The 22,821-nt window shown below is 36.4% G+C and overlaps 1 pseudogene; it reads left to right on the top strand.

Moving 5' to 3' along the window:
- Positions 1-603: 603 nt before the first annotated feature.
- LOC102964351 lies at positions 604-1,533 on the top strand (annotated as a pseudogene).
- The last annotated feature ends 21,288 nt before the right edge of the window (positions 1,534-22,821 follow it).

Genomic DNA, 22,821 nt, shown 5'->3' with positions numbered 1-22,821 from the left:
TGTGTGTGCACACTGCCTTTGTTTATACTTCCAGTTGATGCTATTTCTTTTTTGTCAAAAAATAAGTTGCTAACATACATGAATGAATAAGAATATTTTGTTCTTCCTATAATCATAATGCAATTGAAATTTATTTTTTTCACCCAATATTAACATTTTAAAGTTGTTACTGAGTTGTTTTTCATCTCATGGTAAGTTCTCATTTATGTAGGATTATTAAGAGTAGAGATATTCCTTTCTCTGAAACCACAAAATTGGAAGTAGCCTGAAAATACATAAAAGAGGAATAAATTGAAAGTTTTTTGTTAAAAAGGTAATTTTTCATGAAAATTGTCTTCTTGGCTATGGAACATAATCTTCAATCTTTGTTTATCCAATACTACCTTAGGGATTCATAAAATGAACTCATTCACTTGAGAAGTTATTGATCGTGTCCACTACAGGAAGAAACATCTGAATGAACATAAAAACTATAAAAATGTTACTGAAACAAGGGCATTTCGGAAATGGCATACTTTTTCCCCAGTCTACTGGCCAGTGTTTAACAATGAGTAAGCAGCCTTTGAGTTTATGATTCTTTCTTCAGGTACTGGGAAACAGTGAATGATGATGGGAAATCATATAAGTTCTGAAGGCTCCTTTACTAGGTTTTTCTCATTGGCCTCATCTGGAAGTAATTCTCTTTGTGCTTATCTTGATGTTCTACTTGACGACATTGATAGGCAACCTCTTTATCATTGTCTTGTCATGCCTGGACGCCCATCTCCACACTTCCATGTACTTCTTCCTCTCAAACCTCTCTTTTCTGGATCTCTGCTACACACCAGCTCCATCCCTCAGTTGCTGGTCAACCTCTGGGGCCCAGAAAAGACCATCTCTTATGCTGGTTGCATGACTCAACTTTACTTTGTCCTTGCATTGGGAACCAGAGTGCGTCCTCCTGGTGGTCATGTCCTATGACCGTTATGCAGCTGTCTGTAGACACCTGCAATATGCCATGGTCATGAACGCTTGCTTCAGCCACCTGTTGGCTATGGCTTCCTGGGTCAGTGGCTTTATCGCCTCAGCACTTCATTCCTCCTTTACCTTCTGGGTCCCCCTCTGTGGACATCGCCAAGTGGACCATTTCTTCTGTGAAGTTCCAGCACTGCTCTGATTATCGTGTGTTGATGCCCGTGCTAACGAGCTGACCCTCCTGATCATGAGCTCCATTTTCGTCCTGATACCACTCATCCTTATTCTCAGCTCATATGATGCCATTGCCCTGGCTGTGTTTAGAATGCAGTCATCAGTCAGACTTCAGAGAGTCTTTGGGACATGTCGAACCCATTTTATGGTTGTGTCCCTCTTTTTCATTCCAATCATGCACATACATCTGCAGCCACCATCAGGAAGTTCTCAAGATTAAGGCAAGTTCATTGGCCTCTTTTATACTGTTGTCACACCTAGCCTCAACCCTCTAATCTACACTCTCAAAAACAAAGATGTAGAAGGGCAGTAAGGAGACTAGCGGGATGGGAGTGGGAGATGTGATAGAACACGATTTTTATCCTGCAACTTTTGTTCAGTCTCGTCCATCTTGGATGGTGGTTTCCCTTTTCTTTGATACTTATTTTAAATTACAACCCAGCAAGCATAGACAAAAGTTCAGTCCTAACTTTGGAAACATTTTATTGACTAATTCTAAAATATTATCTAAAGGTAACTTTTTTGATTTGTAACACTTTAATCTTTAATAATTCCATATTTAGTGTCCATAGAAATTAGGGACTTTTTAAAAAGTTTATTTATTCAATTTGAGAGAGAAAGAGAGAAAGCACAAGTGGGGGAGGGACAGAAGGAGAGAGAAGGAGAGAGCGAATCCCTAGCAGGCTCCACAGAGCACTGAGACAAATGCAGGCTTGAATTCACCAAATGGAGAGATCATAACCTGAACTGAAATCAAGAGTTGGATGCTTACCTGACTGAACCACCCAGTCACCCCTAGGGGATGATTTTTAAAAATAAGATGTTAAGGGGAGCCTGGGTGGCTCAGGTCAATTAGGCATTGAACTCTTGACTTTGGCTTAGGTCATGATCTCATGGTTCATGAGTTCAAGCCCTACATCTGGCTCTGCACTGCTTGGGATTCTCTCTTCCTGTCCATCCCTCACTGTCTCTCTCTTTTTCAAAATAAATAAATAAAAACTTTAAAAATAAATAAAACATAATAATATGCTAAATTATGGACTAAGCAATAATATCTACAAAAAGATGGAGCACTATGGTAAAGATATACATGTATTGAGTTTTTGGTCATTGACAGGCATTCAGTTTAGCAAAATGGTGACAAGATGTATGACAATTCTTTAGTTAAAGCATATTTTTTCAAGATACTATATTATAGTGTTTTATTCTATGGGTCTATATGCTTGTTGCATTGAACAATATAAAGATATATCTGTTCAAAATAGTTCATTTGTCCACCCATACAATTATTCATCTACTCATTCATTTATTCATTTACTTTAATAGCTAAATATCTTCTAGATTTCAGAGGTTTTGCTAAAATAGATGAATAAAACACTCTTTTTGCCTGAAGATAACTCATTTTCTGGTGGGAGAAATAACAATGTAAGATAAAAAAAATAAAGTATCATTATATGACTTAATTTGTCACTGTGCACAGTGCTAATAAATTAGGGTAGCTTTTAAAAGTTTAAAACAAGGGGTGTCCAACTTCAGCTCAGATCATGAACTTACAGTTGTGGGTTTGAGCACCATGTTGGGCGTTCCACTCTCAGTGCAGAGCCTGCTTTGTATCCTCTCTCTCTCTCTCTTTCTCTGCCCCTTTCCTCCCCCTCTCTCTTTGTCAAAAATATTGAAATAAGTAAACAAACAAATAAATAAATGAAATTAATTTTTTTATGTTTATTAATTTTTGAAAGACAGAGCACAAGCAGGGGTGGGGCGGAGAGAGAAGGGGACACAGAATCTGAAGCAGGCTCCAGGCTCTGAGCTGTCAGCACAGAGCCCGATGTGGGGCTAGAACTCATGAACTGAGAGATCATGGCCTGAGCCAAAGTTGGACGCTCAACTGACTGAGCCACCCAGGCACCCCTAAATAAATGAAATTTAAAAGAAAACAAGGAGTTTGGCCATAAATCTTGAAAAATAAATACCGATTTGTAATTCCTGTAGGAAGATGATACTATTCATTCACAAAGAAACCAATTGGTTCACAAAGAAACCAATATGTATTTAATTTGTTTTGATTGGGCTTTATTAATAACATATTGAAGGTACGTTAAAACTTTTCTTTTAAACATCATTATTCTTTCTTTTAATGTTAAAAAGAAAATTGACCCATATCCTTTAATTTATGACTCTTAGTGGTTAATAATAATACTGATGAGTCATGGGTGGGAGAGACTCTCCAGTAATACAGCACAGGTAGACTTCTTTTCTTTTTCTACTTTTAAAAAAACCTTAAAAATGTGTGTGTGTGTGTGTGTGTGTGTGTGTGTGTGTGTGTGTGTATCAGAATCACTGATAGAAGGTAGAATCCCTGAACCCATCCACAACAAGGCTCATGCATGTAATAGAATTTTTATTAAATAATAATTTTAATATTAAGTCATGCGACAGAATCCCTTTGCATATCACACAAACTTTATAAAATATGAAAACATGGACTCCTCCTGCCTCCCTAGAAATATTACCATTTGGAATACCTCATGTAGTGTTCCAGCCTTTCTGTTATTAAAAAAAAATGTTTCAGTTACTTATTTTCAAAGACAGCATGAGAAGGGGAGAGGCAGAGAGAAAGACAGAGAGAGATAGAGAGAATCTCAAGCAGCTCCACAGTGTCAGTGCGGAGCCTGATGCGAATTCATGAAACCACGAGATCATGACCTGAGCCAAAACCAGGAGTTGGACGCTCAACCCACTGAGCCACCCAGCCTCCCCCACTCCAGCCTTTCAACAGATAAATGGCTGTCTTTTTTCAGGTCTATTGAAGTATAATTTACATACAATAAAATCCATCCATTTAAATGTACAGTTCAATGAGTTTTGACAAATGTATAATCATGTAAATATCACACAATGAAGACATAGAACGTTTCCATGACTCCCAAAAGAACACTGTGCTCTTTTGCAATTAATTCTCTTCATCCATCTACAGTCTTAAGCAGCGATCAGTTTTCTTTCACTATAGTTTTGACTTTTTTTTTTTTAGATTACACAGTGTGTAATCTTTGAGTTTGGCTTCTTTCACTTGGCATAATGTCTTTGAAATTTATGCATGTATCAGTAGCTCCTTCCTTTTAAGTGATGGCTAGAATTCCATTGTATGAATAATGTACACTATATCAGCTGTATCTGATAATAGTCTTTTGGGAGTATTTACTTTTTGGTTAATATGAGTAATACTATTATGAAAACTAGTAGACAAGTGTTTGTGTGTGCATGTAATTTTCACTTAACTTGGGTAAATGTGTAGTAGTGGAATTGATGGATCATGTCCTTAGTATATGTTAACATTTATTAGAAACTGTCAGAATGTTTTCACAGTGTCTGTACCATGATCACTGCAAAGAGCAGTATACGTGAGTTCCAACTGCCCACATTATCTGTAACACTTGGTATTGTCAACCTTTATTCTGTTAGCTTTTCTAGTAGGTTTATAGTTGTATCTCATTGTGGGTTTTTTAAAATTAAAGTATAATGAACATACAGTATTATATTAGTTTCAGGTGTACAGCATAATAATTCAACAATTCTATACATTATTCAATGCTCATTAAGATAAGTGTAGTCATCATCCATCACCAAACAATGCTATTACAATCTTATTGACCATATTTCTTATGCTGTACTTTTTATATCCATGGCTTATTTATTTTACCACTGGAAGTTTATACCTCTTAATCTTTTTTTTTATCTATTTCATCCATCCCCACCTACCTCCCCCTGACAACCACTAGTTTGTCCTCTGTATTTAAGAGTGTGTTCGTATGGTTTCTCTCTTTCTTCCTTAGTTTGTTCGTTTAGTCTCTTAGTATCTACATATTAATGAAATTAAATGGTATTTGTCTTTGTCTGACTTATTTCAGTTAGCATAATACTCTCTAGGTCCACCCATGTTCTCATAAATGGCAGTTTCATTCTTTTTTTAATGGTAATTGCATTATTTTTTATGGCTGAGCAATTTCCCATTGTGACGTATCTATATATCATCTATATCTATAGAATCTGTATCTATCTGTATCATCTGTATCTGTATCTATATCTATCATCTATACCTATCATCTATATAAAGCTAATCTAGGGGTGCCTGGGTGGCTCAGTCAGTTGGGCGTCCGACTTCGGCTCAGGTCACGATCTCGCGGTCCGTGAGTTCGAGCCCCGCGTCGGGCTCTGGGCTGATGGCTCAGAGCCTGGAGCCTGCTTCCGATTCTGTGTCTCCCTCTCTCTCTGCCCCTCCCCCGTTCATGCTCTGTCTCTCTCTGTCTCAAAAATAAATAAAAACGTTAAAAAAAAATAAAGCTAATCTATCTATCTATACCAACCACATATTCTTTATCCATTCATCTATTGATGGATACTTTGGTTGCTTTCTTACTTTGGCTACTATAAATAAAGCTCTAATAAACACAGGGTTGCATATATATCTTTTTAATTTAGTGTTTTCATTTTCTTTGGGTGAATACTCAGTAGTGGAATTACTGGATCATGTGGTAAGTCTTTTTTTAAGGGAACTCCGTAGGGTTTTCCGCAGTGGCTGCACCAGTTTGCATTCTCACCTACAGGGTATGAGGGTTCCTTTTTTATTGCATTTTTATTTGCATTTCCTTGCGGACTGGGGATGTTCACTAACTTTTCATGTACTTGATATACCTTATTTTGTGAAGTTTTAGTTAAAATATTTTATCTTTTTTTCATTGGGTCATTCATCTTCCTTATTGAGTTTTTAAGTGATATATTTATATATTATTGACACAAGTCCTTTATCAGATAGATGTTTTGTAAATATATTTTTTTAGGCTATGGTATGATTTTTGTAATCGTGTCTTTCAAAGGTTAAGTTTTTAACCTTAGTGAAATACAATGTGTTATTTCTAAAAAGAAGCCTGTTAGCATTTTGATTTGGATTGCATTGCATTTATAGACCGATTTGGGAAGAATTGACATCTTGGCAATATTGGATCTTCTGATCCATGAACAAGGCTCATATCTCCAATTATTTACACCTTAATTTCTCTCAGAATCATTTGAAATTTGTATTGTACAGATCTTGTACATATCTTGCAAAATTCATCCCATGTTTTTGGATGCCAATGTATCCAAATGTCATTGTGAGTGGCATGGAAATAAAATTGAGTACCTCATTTTGTTTAATCATTTTATTTTAATTTTTTTCTTTCAAGATTTTATTTAAATTCAAGTTAGTTGACATAGAGTGTAGTATTGGTTTCAAGGGCAGAATTTAGTAATTAGTTACCTACATATGACACCCAGTGCTTATGACAAGTACCCTCTCTAGTGCCCATCTCTCATTTAACCCATTCCCACCCACCTCCCCTCCAGCAACCCTTGGTATTTTTGCTATAGTTAAGAATCTTTTATGGTTTGCCTCCCTCTCTGTTTTTATGTCATATTATTTTTTCTCCTCTCACCATATGATAATCGTTTTGTTTCTTAAATTTCACATATGAGTGAAATCATATGTTATTGGTCTTTCTCTGACTGACTTATTTTGCATAGCATAATACACAGTGGTGTATTATATCATTGAAAATGGCAAGATTTCATTCTTTTTGATGGCCAACTGATATCCCATTGCATATATATACACCACTTCTTTATCCGTTCATCACTCAGTGCACATTTGGGCTCTTTTTAAAAGTTGGCTATTGTTGATATAGAACTATATATCAACTGCTATAAATATTTGGGTGCATGTACCACATCATATTTGTATTTCTGTATCATTTGGATAAATACTTAGTTTTGCAATGCCTGGGTCATAGGGTCGTTCTATCTTTAAATTTTTGAGGAATCCTATACTGATTTCCAGAATGGCTGCATCAGTTTGCATTCCCACCAACAGTGTAAGAGGGTTCCCCTTTTCTCCACATCCTTGCCAACATCTGTTGTTTACAAAATTGTTAATTTTAATCATTCTGAAAGGTGTCAGGTGCTATCTCATTGTGGTTTTGATTTGTACTGCCCTGATGATGAGTGATGTTGAGAATTTTTTCATGTGTCTGTTAGCCATCTGGATGTCTTCTTTGGAAAATTGTCCATTCATGTCTTCTGCCTATTTATTAACTAAGTTGTTTGTTTTATGGGTGTTGAGTTTGAGGTTTTTATATTTGGATACTAGCTCTTCATCCTATATGTCATTTACGAACATCTTCTCCCATTCCTTTGGTTGCCTTTTAGTGTTGTTGATCGTTTCCTTTACTGTGAAGAAGCTTTTTGTCTTGATGAGGTCTCGATAGTTCATTTTCGCTTTTGTTTTTCTTGTCTGTGGCACATGTCTAATAAGAGGTTGCTGTGGCCAAAGTCAAAGATGTTACTGCCTGAGTTCTCTTCTTAAATGTTGGTGGTTTCTAGTCTCACATTTAGGCCTTTCCTCCACTTTGAATTTATTTTTTTGTATGGTGAATGAAAGTGGTTCAGGTACATTCTTCTGCATGTTGCTGTCCAGATTTATCAGCACCATTTGTTGAAGAGACTGTCTTTTTTCCATTGAGTATTGTTTCTTGCTTTGTCAAAGATTAGTCGACTTTATAGTTATGGCTCCACTTCTAGGTTCTCTATTCTGTTTGATTGATCTATGTATCTTTTTATTTTGTGTGCCAGTACCATACTGCCTTAATGACTACAGGTTTATAATAGAGCTTGAAGCCTCCTGCTTAACTTTTCTTTCCAACATTACTTTGGCTATATAGGGTCTTTTGTGGTTCCATACACATTTTAAATTAGTTTGTTGAAGAATGTTGGTGTTATTTTGATAGGGATTGGATTGAATGTGTAGATTTCTTTGGGTAATATAGACATTTAACATATCTGTGATCTCTTTGGTTAGGTTTATTCCTAGGGACTTTATGATTTTTGGTGCAATTCTATATGTGATTGATTCCTTGATTTCTCTTTATGCTGCTTCATTGTTGGTATACAGAAATGGAATGAATTTCTGTATGTTGATTTTATATCCTGTGATTTTGCTGAATTCATGTATCAGTTCTAGCAATTTTTTGGTAGGGTCTTTCAGGTTTTCCAAGTAGAATATCATGTCATCTGCAAAGAGGAAAAGTTTGACTTCCTCCTCGATGATTTGGATGCCTTTTATGTCTTTGTGTTGTCTGATTGCTGAGGTGAGGACTTCCAGTTCTATGTTGAACAACAGTGGTTAGGGTGGACATGCATGTCATGTTCTTTTTTTTTTTTTAATGTTTATTTATTTTTGAGACAGAGAGAGACAGAGCATGAACGGGGGAGGGTCAGAGAGAGGGAGACACAGACTTTGAAACAGGCTCCAGGCTCTGAGCTGTCAGCACAGAGCCCGACGCGGGGCTCGAACTCACAGACCCGAGATCATGACCTGAGCCGAAGTTGGCCACTTAACTGACTGAGCCACCCAGGCGCCCCTCATGTTCTTGACCTTAGGAGAAAAGCTTCAGTTTTCCCCCATTGAGGATGATATTAACTGTGGGTGTTTTATACATGGCTTTTAGGATGTTGAGGTATGTTCCTTCTATCCCTACTTACTTAGTGTTTTTAACAAGAAAGGATGCTCTACTTTGTCAAATGATTTTTCTGCATCTATTGAGAGCATCATATGAATTTTATCCTTTCTTTTATTAATGTGGTATTTTACATTTATTGATTTGCAGATATTGAACTACCCCTTCACTCCAGGATAAATCCCACTCGATCATGGTGAATAATTCTTTTAATGTACTTTTGGATTTGATTTGCTAGAATCTTGTTTAAAATTTTTGCTTTGATGATCATCAGGGTTATTGATCTGTGTTTCTGGTTTTTAGTAGGGTCTTTGTCTGTTTTGGGAATCAGGGTAATGCTGGTGTCACAGAATGTGTTTGGAAGTTTTCTTTCCATTTCCTTTTCTTGGTTTTTATTTTGTTTGTTTGTTTATTTGTGTATGTGTTTGTTTTGGAACAGTTTCAGAAGAATAGGCTTTAACTCTTCCTTAAAGATTGGTAGAATTCCTCTGGGAAGCCATCTGACCCTGGACTTTTCTGGTTTGAGATTTTTGTTTAGTGATTCAATGTCTTTGATGGTTATCAGTCTGTTCAAATTTTCTATTTCTTTCTTTTGGTAGTTTATATGTTTCTAGGAATTTATCTATTTCTTCCATATTGTCCACTTTCCTGGCATATAATTGCTTGCAATATTCTCTTATCATTTGTATTTCTGTGGTGTTGGTTGTGATTTCTCCTCTTTTTTATGTGGTTTTATTTTGGTTCCTTCTCTTTTCTTTTTGATAAGTCTAGGGGATTGTCAATTTTCAGAACTGTTTTAACGAAGTAGTTCCTTCTTTATTGATATGTTCCACTGTTTTTTTAAATTAATATATCATTTATTTCTGTTCTAATCTCTATTATTTCCCTTTTTGCTTGTTTTGGGCTTTATTTGCCGTTCTTTTTCCTGTCCTTTAGGTGTAATATTAGGCTGTGTATTTGAGACATTTCCTCCTTCTTTAGGAAGGCCTGGATTGATATATACTTCCCTTTTATGACAGCCTTTGCTGCAGCCCAAAGGTTTTGGATTGTTGTGTTTTCATATTCATTTGATTCCATGTATTTTTTAATTTATTCTTTAATTTCCTGGTTAACCCATTCTTTCTTTAATAGGATGTTCTTTAAACTCTATGTATTTGTGGTTGACTTCAAATTTCATAGCATTGTTGTATGAAAATATGCATGGTAGGATCTCATCTTTTTGTACTATTTGAGGGATGTTTTGTGACCCACTATGTGATCTATTCTGGAGAATGTTCCATGTGCAATCAACAAGAATATGATTCTGCTGCTTTAGGATGAAATGTTCTGAATATATCTGTTAAGTATATCTGGTCCAGCGTGTCATTCACAGCCATTGTCTACTTATTGATTTTCTGCCTCAGTTATGTGTCCATTGCTGTAAGTGTAAATTCCCTACTATTATTGTACTATTATCAATGAATTTATTTAAGTGTGTTATTAATTGATTTATATATTTGCCTGCTCCCAAGTTAGGCACATAAATATTTACAATTGTTAAGTCTTCTTGTTGGATAAATCCCTTAATTATGACAGAGTGCCCTTCTTCATCTCTTAATACAGTCTTTGATTGTCTGATATACGTAAGGCTACTTCAGCTTTCTTTTGGTGTCCATTAGCATGATACATTGTTATCCACCCCATCACTTTCAATGTATAGGTGTCTTTGAGTAAAAAATAAATCTCTTAGAAAGAGCATATGAATCAGTCTTTTTTAAAAAAGAATCCATTCTGATACCCTTTGTCTTTTGATTGGAGCATGTAGCCCATTTACATTTAGTGTAATTATAGATAGATATGAATTTAGTGCCATTGTATTACCAGTAAAGTAGCTGTTCCTGTAGATTGTCTATTCCCTTCTATATTGTTGATCTACATCTCTGTTTCGTGCTCCAAGTTTCCCCTTAAATAATTCTTGCAGATATGGTTCAGTGTTCATGAACTCCTTTAGTTTTTCTTGTCTTGGGAACTCTCTCTCTCCTTCTCTTCTGAATGACAGCTTTCATAGATAAAGAATTCTTGGCAGCATATTTTTTCCTGTTTGGTATGTTCAATATACCATGCTACTCACTTCTGGTCTGCCAAGTTTCTGTGGACAGGTCTGCTACTAACCATATGTCTCTACCCTAGTAGGTTAAGGACCTTTTGTCCCTAGCTGCTTCAAGAATTCTCTCTTTATCTTTACATTAAAAAATTTCACTATGAAATATATTAATCTTGATTTTGACCTATTTTTGTTGATTTTGAGGGGTGTTCTCTGTGTCTCTTGGACTTGAATGTTTGTTTCTGTCCCCATATTAGGAATGTTTTCAGCTATAATTTGTTAAAATAAACCTTCTGCCCTTTTTTCCTGCTCTTCTTCTTCTGGGACTCCTAGGATATGGATATTATTGTATTTTATGGAATCACGGAGTTTTCTAAGTCTATATTTGTGTTTAATAGTTCTCTTTCTCTCTTCTTTCAGCTACAGTATTTTCCATAACTTTATCTTCTATGTCACCTATTTGTTCCCATACTTCTTCCATTCTCATTGTGATTACATCCCATCAGTTTTGCATCTCCATTATAACTTTTTGGGGGGCCTATTTTTCAGGTCTTTTATCTCTGCAGCAATGGTTTCTCTGGTGTCTTCTATGCCTTTTGCAATCCCAGCTAGTGTTCTTATTACTATTGTTCTATAGTCTTGTTCAGATATATTGCGTATATCTGTTTTGAGCAAATCCCTGGCTGTGGTTTCTTCTTGATCTCTTTTTTTGGGGGAGAATCCCCCTGTCTTGTCATTTTGTCTAGATTTCTGTCTTTTGCATGTTATGAAAGATTGTTATGTTTCCTGCACCTGAGAGTAATGCTGTATTAAGAAGGGGTCATACAGTGTTCAGAGCCTGGCACTTCAGGAAGTGTTTCTGATGTATGTTGTGTGCACTCTTCTATTGTGATTGGCTGCTCTTTCCCCCAGGTCAGTCCTCTGCAGGTTTCCTCCTTGCTTGAAGTGGGGAGTGTTTGGGCCTTTAACTAGATATTCTTTGTTTTGTTTGTTAAAATAAGCCTGATTAACAAAAGGACTTATCAAAAAAAAAAAAAAAAAAAAAGGAAAAAGAACAAAAAAACGAACACACAGAAAAAAAAACTAAGCTTGATTCTCAAGAAAAAGAAAGAATAAAAGAGGAAAGAGAAAGAAAGAAAGAAAGAAAGAAAGAAAGAAAGAAAGAAAGAAAGAAGCCTGATTCTTTCTACCAGAACTGAAGCTGATGTGCTTTGGAGCACTCCATGATCTGTAGACTTGGTGCATGTGGACCGGGGTGGGGGGGGGGGGCTTGTGTTGGTCCTCTGAGGTAGATGCCTACTGTGGTGGGTCACAGTCAGGCCTTCCCTAGTAGAAATGCCTATGCAGGGCACAGGGGGTGGGGTTTGGTATAATTGGCTCCAGCCTCTAATGAGGGTGCTGTGTTGCTCATTGAAGTCTGTCTGTTGTGTTGTGTCAGAGGAAGATGGTGTCACACTGCTCTCTTATCCCTGGGAGGGGACATTACACCCACTGCTGTTCAGGGAATCCTCACAGACAAGTGAATAATCTCCCCCATGTGTCTCAGGCTTCCATCAGATCTCTGCTTCAACCTTTCTCTGCCTGCAATATCAACATGCCCAGCACGATAGGTGTCCTGTGTTTTATTGCTGGGATTCAAAACTCCAAATTTTAAAGGACCCGGCAAGTCACAGGCCTGCTCCTTTACTTCAGAGAATAGGCTCTCATTGCTGTGTCTGGTGCTTTCTTGTCCCTGAAAGGCAATCACAGGGCTGTACAGGGGCCAGGATTTTATGGTGAAGCACAGAGAAAAGTTGTGACCAGGTTATATGCTTTCTGCATGTGCTTTTGTCTCCTGCCATTGAACGACTACTCAAAGGTGCCATCGAGGTTTTTTTTGTCCTTGGAGAGGCAGTATAACCTCTTCCAAATGCATAGCAGGAAGCAGAACCATTCTTTTCTAGTACAACCCAGGGGATCCCCACACCATGCTGTCCACTCTCCACCTCCAGGCCCCCACCCTCCTTCTCCCCAGGAGCACGGCTGCTCACCCGGATTGACTCTGAAGAATGGTGCAGACTTCTAAAACTTCCCAAATTCAGCTCCACTGTTTGAAAAAACTTGCCATAGTCTGTTCCTATCAACCCCCCAGCCAGTGGTTTCAGGGGAGTGCTTTTCTTGCATGAACATGATGCACTGCTCTCTCTTCCCCTCTCTCCTCCTCTATGAGAAAAGGGTTTCCTTCCTTCCATGGCACCACGGCTTTTTTCTCCCCCAACTCTACACTCTGCACTTGTACCTGCCTCCTTTTCTCTCTCTAGTTATGCAGATTGTTCTCTTAATCCTCTGATCAATTTCCTAGTATTCAAAATGATTTGATGTTGATCATCTGTGTTGGAGAGATGAGGCAAGCCTAGGGTCCCCCTACTGCTCCACCATTTTAACTCCTACTAGAGAATTGAGTTTTTAAAAAAATTTGACATTGTATCCTGTGACTGTGATAAATGCATATTTTATTTTTGGTAGATTTTACATAGATCACTGAGTATTTTCTAAGTACATGATCATGTCATCCACAAATAAAGACTTTTATTTCTATCTCTCCAATCACTATGCCTTTTATTTCTTTATCTTTCCCTGTTTCACCTGCTATGATGTCTGGGTTACTAACAACTGGGAGCAGAAATTCTTGCCTTGTTTGCAATCTTAAGGGGAAAGTATTCAGTCTTTTACCAATAATGATGTTATTAGCTGTATTTTATTGATGTCCTCTATCAGGTTCAGAAAGTTTCTTTCTATTCTTGGTTTATTGAGAGTGTTTATCATGAAACTGTGTGACACTTTGTCCACTGATTTTTCTGCATTTCCTGAAGTAATCTTGTGTTTTTTTCTTCTTTATTCTATTAAATGGCGAATTTCACAATTGATTTTCATAAATTAAGCTAATTTATTTGCCTCCTGGGAAAAAATCCAAGTTGATCATGGCTCACTGTCCTAACATAATGAGTGATATTAAGCAGTAGTTTTCTTTTCTTGTGATGTCTTGGAATGGTTTGTATAACAGTTTAACTCTGGCTTCATTACATGACTTGGCAAGAATTCTCTATTTTCTGAAAGAGTTTATTTTGCATTGTTATTATTTCTTCTTCAATGTTTAATAGAATTCACAAGTGTAGACATACAGACCTATAGTTCTCTTTGTGGGAGCATTTTAAATTAAAACTTAAACTACTTTCACTAGTATCAAAGTATTAAGATTTTAAATATCTTTTTGAATCTATTTTGGTTAATAATATATTTCAAAGGATCTATGAATTTCACCTTAGATGTCAGATTAATTGCTCATAATATTCCCTTATTATCCTTTTAATCTCTATAAGATCTGTACTAATCCCGTTCATTTCTGATCCCGTAGTTTGTATCTCCTCCACTTTGTTCTTAATCAGTCTAGCTAGAGATTGTCTGCGTTGATCTTTTTCAAAGTACCAATTGTGGTATCATATGTTATTTTTAATAGTTTTGTTTTGTATTTCACAAATCTGCTTTTATATTTATTATTTCCTTTATTCTATTTTTTATTTAATCTTATCTTCCTTCTTTAGCCTTTTAAGGTATAAGTTTAGATCACTGATATCAGACATTTCCCTTTTAAACAACATAAGCACTTAAAACTATCAATTTCTCTCTAACCACTGATTTAGCTGCATCCCACACATTTCAGTAGTTTTCACTTTCATTTTTATTTTGCTTCAAATACTAAGTAATTTCCTTTGTGATTTCTTCTTTGGCTAAAGGCAGGAGCACATTGGGTGCTGTCATGAAAGACTGAGTAGGAAAACAGATATGGGAAAATAGGGTTCAAGCTGAGGTAGTAACTTTATATAAATCTAGAAATACTTGATTATTGTACATTATGTCTCTCTTCTCGATAGCTTTTCTATCCCTCACTCAGGCTTAAAGAATTTGTCTTGACAGCAGAGTCAAAACAGAAAAATCCAGTATTTACAGTAAAGGCAAGTTTTTATACGTGCAGGTCATTGCAATGTCCAGAAGTAGAGTCCCTTACTGAACAGTGGATAATTTAGAGTCCCTGGGAGTAGGTGAGGGACAATCAATTCATGAATACTATACTAATGCACAAGCATGCCATCACCTGCCCTATTTATTTGGTCACTCCCAGAACTATCTTCATTCTAAATCAGTTGATATATATGGTGCATAGATTAAAAATTGTTTCTCAAAATGGACACTTACCCCTTCTCAAGCTTTATCTTCATGGGCACTTTTACATCCTTGTTTCTCAATGTATTGATGAGGGTATTGATACTGAGGGTGATGTTTACATAGAAGACAATAAGGAGTCTGCCTGGTCTTGGCAATGGAAGTCTGTTTGTTGAAGAGAGATCTGTGTCTATAATCTGCTCTATTGGTATCTTCTATCTATCAATAATTATCTATCATTATCTATCAATCATCTATCATCTATCTATCATCTATCAATCACTACCTATATATTTATCATCTATATACCATTATCATCTATAAATCATCTATTTATCTATTGTCTACTACTTATCTATCATCTATCAGTAATCTATCAATTTGTGGTAGAATGGGAGAGACACAGTAGGAAAATATAAACACTGAAGATTTTCTTTGCTCTAGTAACTGATATAATGAAAGGTCAAGTGACAACATGCAATGTACCCATAGGAGATGAGAGTTAGAAAGAGGGACACAGGATAATAAGGGTTGTGAAGACAAAAGCCCTAAGGGCCATTGTATTCTTACAGTAGGACAGAATCTGAGTCTAGGGCATCAATATGAGAGCATGGCCAAACATATGGGCAGTGATGCCAAGTAGTGCAGGGTTATGTAGCCTGCAACATATTTGTCTTGATAGCCAGGAGGATGCATCTCACCCTTCCAATATGAGAAAAATATAGTATTGGATGTCAACTCCAGGCAGATGTATCTTATCTGCACCCCAGATGAGATTATACAACATTGGAGGGGTGGAGCCTATGATGAAACTCACATCTGGTAATGAAAATGTGACTCCCTGAAACCACATTGGTATAAGGAACAGGAAACCTAGAGGTGAAAACAGAGAATATTCATGCTTCTCAGGAGATAACAGGTAAAAGTAGGAAAATCCTACTTTTAGGATTAGCCAGAGAAACTTATGAGGATATAGCTTTCTAAAGATCTGGTATTGCTCCTTTTCATTTCTTGTAGCCTTTCCCTCTTGGAGGAAGATGAGTGTCTGTGCTAAAGACAAAATCGATGAGTCCAAAATGGAATGACCTTGTAGGAGAAGTGGATATTTGGATAGAAGTGTCAGCAAAGGTACATGAAGCAAATTCAGATCTGATATACATAAATTTTTTGGGGGGTGATTATTATGGGTCATCACCATGAATGGCTACTACTGTCCTCTATCTTCCTTTCATTTTGTCAGATGCACAAAACTCATTTTCAAATTCTGAATATATACAAGGGAAAGAAAACTCAATATTCTCCAACTTTTCTTTTTGTAATTGGGGGAGATTCAGATCTTTCATTTTCCCATCATGTAACCCAAAAAGATTCCTCTCTCTACAAGCCACTGGCATTTTTACCTTTATCCCCGTACCAGGGGAATGAAGATCACATTAAGAATCAATTTGTTTGTGGTGCCTGGGTGGCTTAGTTGGTTAAGCGTCCGACTTTGGCTCAGGTACTGATCTCATGGTTTTTGGGTTCGAGCCCTGCATTGGGCTCTGTGCTGAGGGCTCAGAGCCTGGAGCCTGCTTTGGATTCTGTGTCTCCTTCTTTCTCTGCCCCTCCCCCAACTTGTGCTCTGTCTCTCAAAAAAAAAAAAGAATCAATTTGTTTGTATGTATGCATACTTACATACATTTATGTATATACATACATAAATTCAAGTTAGTTATCATACAGTGTAGTATTGGTTTCAGGAGTAGAACCCAGTGATTCATCTCTTTTATATAACCCCCATTGCTCATCCCAACAACTGCCCTCCTAATACCCATCACCCATTTAGCCCACTCCCTTACCCACTTCCCCTCCAGCAACCCTCAGTTTGTTCTTTGTATTTAAGAGTCTTTTATGGTTTGTCTCCAACTCTGTATTTTTAAACATTAATTGCATTATAGTTAACATATAATATTATATTAATGTCAAGTATATAATATAGTGATTCAATAATCCCATATATTAATCAGCGCACATCAAGATAAGCATACTCTTAATCCCCTTCATCTATTTTGCACATTCCTCCATTTACCTCCCCTCTGGTAACCATCAGTTCTCTATAGTTAAGAATCTGTTTTTTTGATTTGTCTCTTTTTTTTCCCTTTGTTCATTTCTTTTGTTTCTTAAAGTCCAGATATGAGTGAAATCATATGGTATTTTTCTATATGACTGGCTTATTTCGCTTAGCATTATACTCTCTTGCTCCATCCATATCATTGCAAATGGCAAGATTTCATCATTTTTAATGGCTGAATAATCATCATAACTTCTTTATCCATCCATCTATTGATGGACACGTCGACTGCTTCAATAATTTGGCTATTGTAAATAATGCTGCAATAAACATGGGGTGTCTATATCCTTTTGAATTAGTGTTTTTTTTTTTTTATCTTTGGTAAATACTCAGTAGTGCCATTACTGGAACATAAGTTAGTTAAATATTTTTTTTTTTAATTTTTTGAGTAACCTCCATACTGTTTTCCATAATGGCTGACCCAGTTTGCAATCCCACCAACAATTCTTTTTTATCCACATCCTCTCCAACATTTGTTGTCTCCTGTGTTCATTTTAGCCATTCTGAAAGGTGTGAGGTGATATCTGAATGTAGTTCTGATTTCATTTTCCTAATGATGAGTGATGTTGAGCATCTCTTCATGTGTCTGTCAGCCATCTGTATGTCTTATTTGGAGAAATGTCTGTTCATGTCTTCTGGTCATTTCCTAATTAGATTATTTGTTTTTTTTTGTTTTTTTTTTTGTTTTTTTTGGGGGGGGTATTGAGTTGTATAAGTTCTTTATATATTTTAGATAATAACTCTTTATCACATATGTCATTACAAATATCTTCTCCCATTCTGTAGGTTGCCTTTTAGCTTTGTTGATTGTTTAATTCACTGTGGAGAAGATTTTTATTTTGATGTAGTCCCAAAAGGTTATTTTTGCTTTTATTTCTCTTACTTCAGGAGGCATGTCTAGAAAAATATGGTTACCGCTGATGTCAGAGAAATTACTTTCTGTGCTCTCTTCTAGGATTTTTATGGTTTCATGTCTCACATTTAGGTCTTTCATTCATTTGGAGTTTATTTTTGTGTATGGTGAGACAAAGTGGTCCAGTGTCATTCTTTTTAATGCAGCTGCCCAGTTTTGCCAACACCATTTGTTGAAGAGACTGTCTTTTTCCTACTGGGTATTCTTTCCTGCTTTGTCAAAGATTAGTTGATCATGCAGATCTGGGCTTATTTCTGGGATTTCTATTCTGTTCCATTGATCTATGTGTCTATTTTTGTACCAGTACTATACTGTTTTGATCACTACAGCTTTGTAGTATAACTTGAAGCCTGGAATTGTGATATTTCAAGCTTTGCTTTTCTGTTCCAAGGTTTCTTTGGCTAATTTGGGATATGTTGTCATTCCTTATAAATTTTAGGATTGCTCTAATTCTGTGAAAAATGCTGTTGGTATTTTGATAGGCATTCCATTAAATGTGTAGATTGCTTAGGGGGTATAGATATTGCTAAAATATTTTCTTTCCAATCCATGAACATGGGATGTCTTTCCATTTCTTTGTGTCATCTTCAGTTTCTTACATCATTTTATAGTTTTCAGACTACAGATCTTTTACCTCTTTGGTTAGGTTTATTCCTAGGTGTTTTATTATTTTTGGTGAAACTATAAGTGGGGTTGGTTTCTTAATTTCTCTTTCTGCTGTATTATATTTCTTATATATAGGACCTTACCATATGAAAATTAAGAAGGTTTTACTGCTTCCTCACCAATTTGGATGCCTTTTTCTTTCTTTTTGTTGTTTGATTGCTGTGGCTCACACTTTCAGTACTATATTGAATAAAAGTGGTGAGAGTGGACATCTTTGTTTTCTTCCTGACCTTAGGAGAAAGCGCTCCTATTTTCCCCATTGAGTATGATGTTAGCTGGAGGTTTTTCATATTGGCCATTCTTATGTTGAGATATGTTCCCTTTAGAACTACTTTGTTGAGAGTTTTCATCATGAACAGCTGTTGTTCTTTGTCAAATGCTTTATCTATTGAAATCATCATATGTTTTCTATTCTTTCTCTAATTGGTGTGAAATATCACATTGATTGATTTGCAAATATTGAACTAGTCTTGCATTCCTGGAATAAATCCCACTTGATTGTGGTGAATGATTTTGAAAACTTACTGTTGGATTTGGTTTGCTAATATTTTGTTGAGGATTTTTACATCTATGTTCATAAAAGATATTGGTCTGTAGTTCTCTTTTTTTGGCAGTTTCATTATCTAGGTTTAGTATCAGGGTAATGCTGGACTCAGAATGAATTTGGAAGCCTTCCTTCATCTTCTATTTTTGGTAATATTTTGAGAAGAATAGGTATTAAATCTTCTTAAATGTTGGGTAAAATTCAGCTGTAAATTTGTCTGGTCCTGGACTCCTGTCTTACAAGTAGTGTTTTAATTACTGATTCAATTAATTTTTTTTTAATTTTTATTTTTGAGCGAGCACAAGTGGGGCAGGGACAGAGAGAGAGAGGGAGTCAGAGAACACAAATGCTGACAGTGTAGAGCCTGACATGTGACTTAAGCCCATGAACCATGAGATCAAGACCTGAGCCAAAGTCAGACACTCAACTGACTGAGCCATGCAGGCACTTCAATTACTGATTCAGTTTTTTTTCCTGATAATCAGTCTGTTTAATTTTTCTATTTCTTCCTGTTTCTGTCTCTCTCCCCTCTCTTTGCTACTGGCATCCTTCCCTCCTGCAGACAATCCTGCGGGTCCCTTTAGTTCCCAACTGCATCTCCACCCTCTCTACCATCTGTGATTCAGTCTCTCTCCTACATTTTAATTGTTGAGTTTCTTTGCCAGTCTTTGGGGCATTTTCTGCATTTTTTACACTGATGTAAGTCGTTTGTAGTGATATCTGTGGAATGAGGTAAACTTAGGGTCCTCTTCCTCTGCCATCTTCCCAGAAGTCTAATGATCAATTTAAAGAATTAGTTAATTCTTGTTAACTTGACCTTATAGGATGTAGACCATATGTGAACCTAGTATTCTTATAAATGACCAGGCAAAACCTTAGAAGGCAGGTGATGGGATAATTTTTGATAGAGCCTTCTAATTCCATCTGAACTTTTTCACTTGATGTTAAAATTTACCTTGGTGAGATGAGAGTGGACAGATCTGGCATCCCAGTGGCTCTAAGCCTTGTTCTCTCCCAGCCTTAGTGGTGTTGTCACACCTTAATTGCTGGTATGTGTTCTCACCATTGGTATTTGTTGGTTTTCCTGACACCTCACAAAGATAAGGGGAAGAAAGTCGTATCGACAATAAACACCGGTGCCTGGAGCTTGGTGCAGGTGACACTCCATCCCTGATGTTTCACAGTTTACGATCTGTGGTAATTCACATTCTTCTCAAATGAAACACTCCATTTACCAGAACCTTACAGAGATGAATTGATATCATTAACACTCTGGTCTCTTTCATGTGACTTGTGCCCTGTGGTCTATGATGATTTCTTTTTTCAATTTTAATTTTAGTTAGTTAATATACGTGGTGATATTGGTTTCAGTTCTACATTGGAATAGAATTCAGTGATTCATGACTTATATACAACACCCAGTGCTCATCATAACAACTGGCATCCTTAATACCCATCACCCATCCAGCCCAGTTCTCTATTTTCTCTATCCATCAACCCTCAGTTCTCTATTTTTAAGAGTCTCTTGTGGATTCTTTTCCTCTCTTCTTCCCCCCTTCCTATATGTTCATGTATTCCCCCTTAAATTCCACATATAAGTGGCATCATATGGTATTTGTCTTTCTCTGATTGACTTACTTTGGTTACCATAATACATTCTATTTCCATCCACACTGTTGCAAATGGCAAGATTCCATTATTTTTGATGGATGAGTAATATTCCATTACACACACACACACACACACACACACACACACACAACACCTTCTTTATCCATTCATTAGTAGATGGACATTTGGGCTCTTTCTATAATTTGGCTGTTGTTGACAATGCTCTTATAAACACTAGGGTGTTGTACCCCTTCAAATCTGTATTAACCGAAGGATTTTGGTTAAGTATCTAATAGTGCAACTGCAGGGTTATAGGGTAGAATTCACCAGCTTGACTTCCCACTAGCCTTGAAAGAGGGCTCACCTTTCTCCACATTTTACCAACACCTATTATTTCATATGTCATTAATTTTAACCATTATGACAGGTGTTAGGTGGTATCTTGTTTTTTTCATTTGTATTTCCCTGATGGTTGATATTGAGCATCTTTTCATGTGTCTGTTAGCCATTTGGCTGTCTTCTTTGGAAAAGTGTCTGTCATGTCTTTTGCCCAATCGTTAACTGGATTGCTTGTTTTTTGGGTGTTGAGTTTGATAAGTTCTTTATGCATTTTGGATGTTAACCTTTTATCTGATATGTCATTTGCAAATACCTTCTATTCCATAGGCTACCTTTTAGTTTTGTTAATTGTTTCCTTTACTGTGCAGAAACTTTTATTCTTGATGATGACCCAATAGTTCATCTTTGCTTTGTCTTGCCTTGTGTTCATCAATGTGTCTAGTAAGAAGTTGCTATAGCCAAGTCAAAGAGGTTGCTGCCTGTGTTCTGCTGTAGGATTTTGAAGGTTTTCTGTCTCACGTTTAGGTTTTTCATCCATTTTTGAATTTGTTTTTGTGCATGGTGTAAGTTTCATTCTTCTGCATGTTGCTATCCAGTATTCCCAGCATCATTTGTTGAAGAGAGTGTCTTTTTCCATTGGATATTATTTCCTGCTTTGTTGAAGATTAGTTGACCATAGAGTTGTGGGTCCATTTCTGGGTTTTCTCTCTATTCCGTTGATCTACATGTCTGCTTTTGTACCAGTACCATACTTTCTTAATGACTACAGCTTTGTAATATAGCTTCAAATCCAGAATCGTGATGCCTCTAGTTTCGTTTTTCTTTTAAAGCCTTGCTTTGGCTATTCAGGGTCTTTTGTGGTTCCCTACAAATTTTAGAATTCTTGCTCTGTGTGAAAGGCTGATGGTATTTTGATAGGGGTTGCATTATATGTATAGAATCATTTGGGTTGTATACACATTTAACAATGTTTGTCCTTCAATCCATGACCATAGAATGCTTTTCAATTTCCTGTGTTTTCTTCATTTTCTTTCATAAGTGTTCTACAGTTTTCAGAGTACAGATCTTTTACCTGTTTAGTTTATTCCTAGGTATCTCACTGTTTTTGGTGCAATTGTAAATGGGATGGAATCCTTGATTTCCTTTTCAGCTACATTGTTATTGTTTTATAGAAACATCCTACAACTTTGCTGAATTCATGTATTAGTTCTAGCAATTTTTTGGTGGGGTCTTTTTAGGGTTTTCTACACAGAGTATCATGTCCTCTGTGAATAGTGAAAGTTAGAATTCCTCCTTGCCAATTTGGATGTTCTTTATGTTTTTTCCTGTCTGATTGTTTGAGGCTAAGTCTTCCAGTACTATGTTAAATAGTAATGGTGAGAGTGGGCATCATTGTCTTGTTTATGACCATAGGGGAAAGGCTCTAAGTTTTTCCCCATTGAGAATGATATTAACTGTGGGTTTTTCGTATAAGGACTTTATGATGTTGAGGTATGTTCCATACATCCCTACTTTGTTGAGGTTTTTTTAAAAACCAAGAATGGATGCTGTATCTTGTCAAATGATTTTTCTGCATCTATTTGCAGATCATGTGGCTCTTATTCTTTTTTCTCTTAATGT

Source organism: Panthera tigris, chromosome B2 (assembly GCF_018350195.1).
Source record: "Panthera tigris isolate Pti1 chromosome B2, P.tigris_Pti1_mat1.1, whole genome shotgun sequence".
NCBI lineage: Eukaryota > Metazoa > Chordata > Mammalia > Carnivora > Felidae > Panthera > Panthera tigris.
Note: the sequence above shows the minus strand (reverse complement) of the source record. Positions and strands in the feature narration are given on the sequence as shown.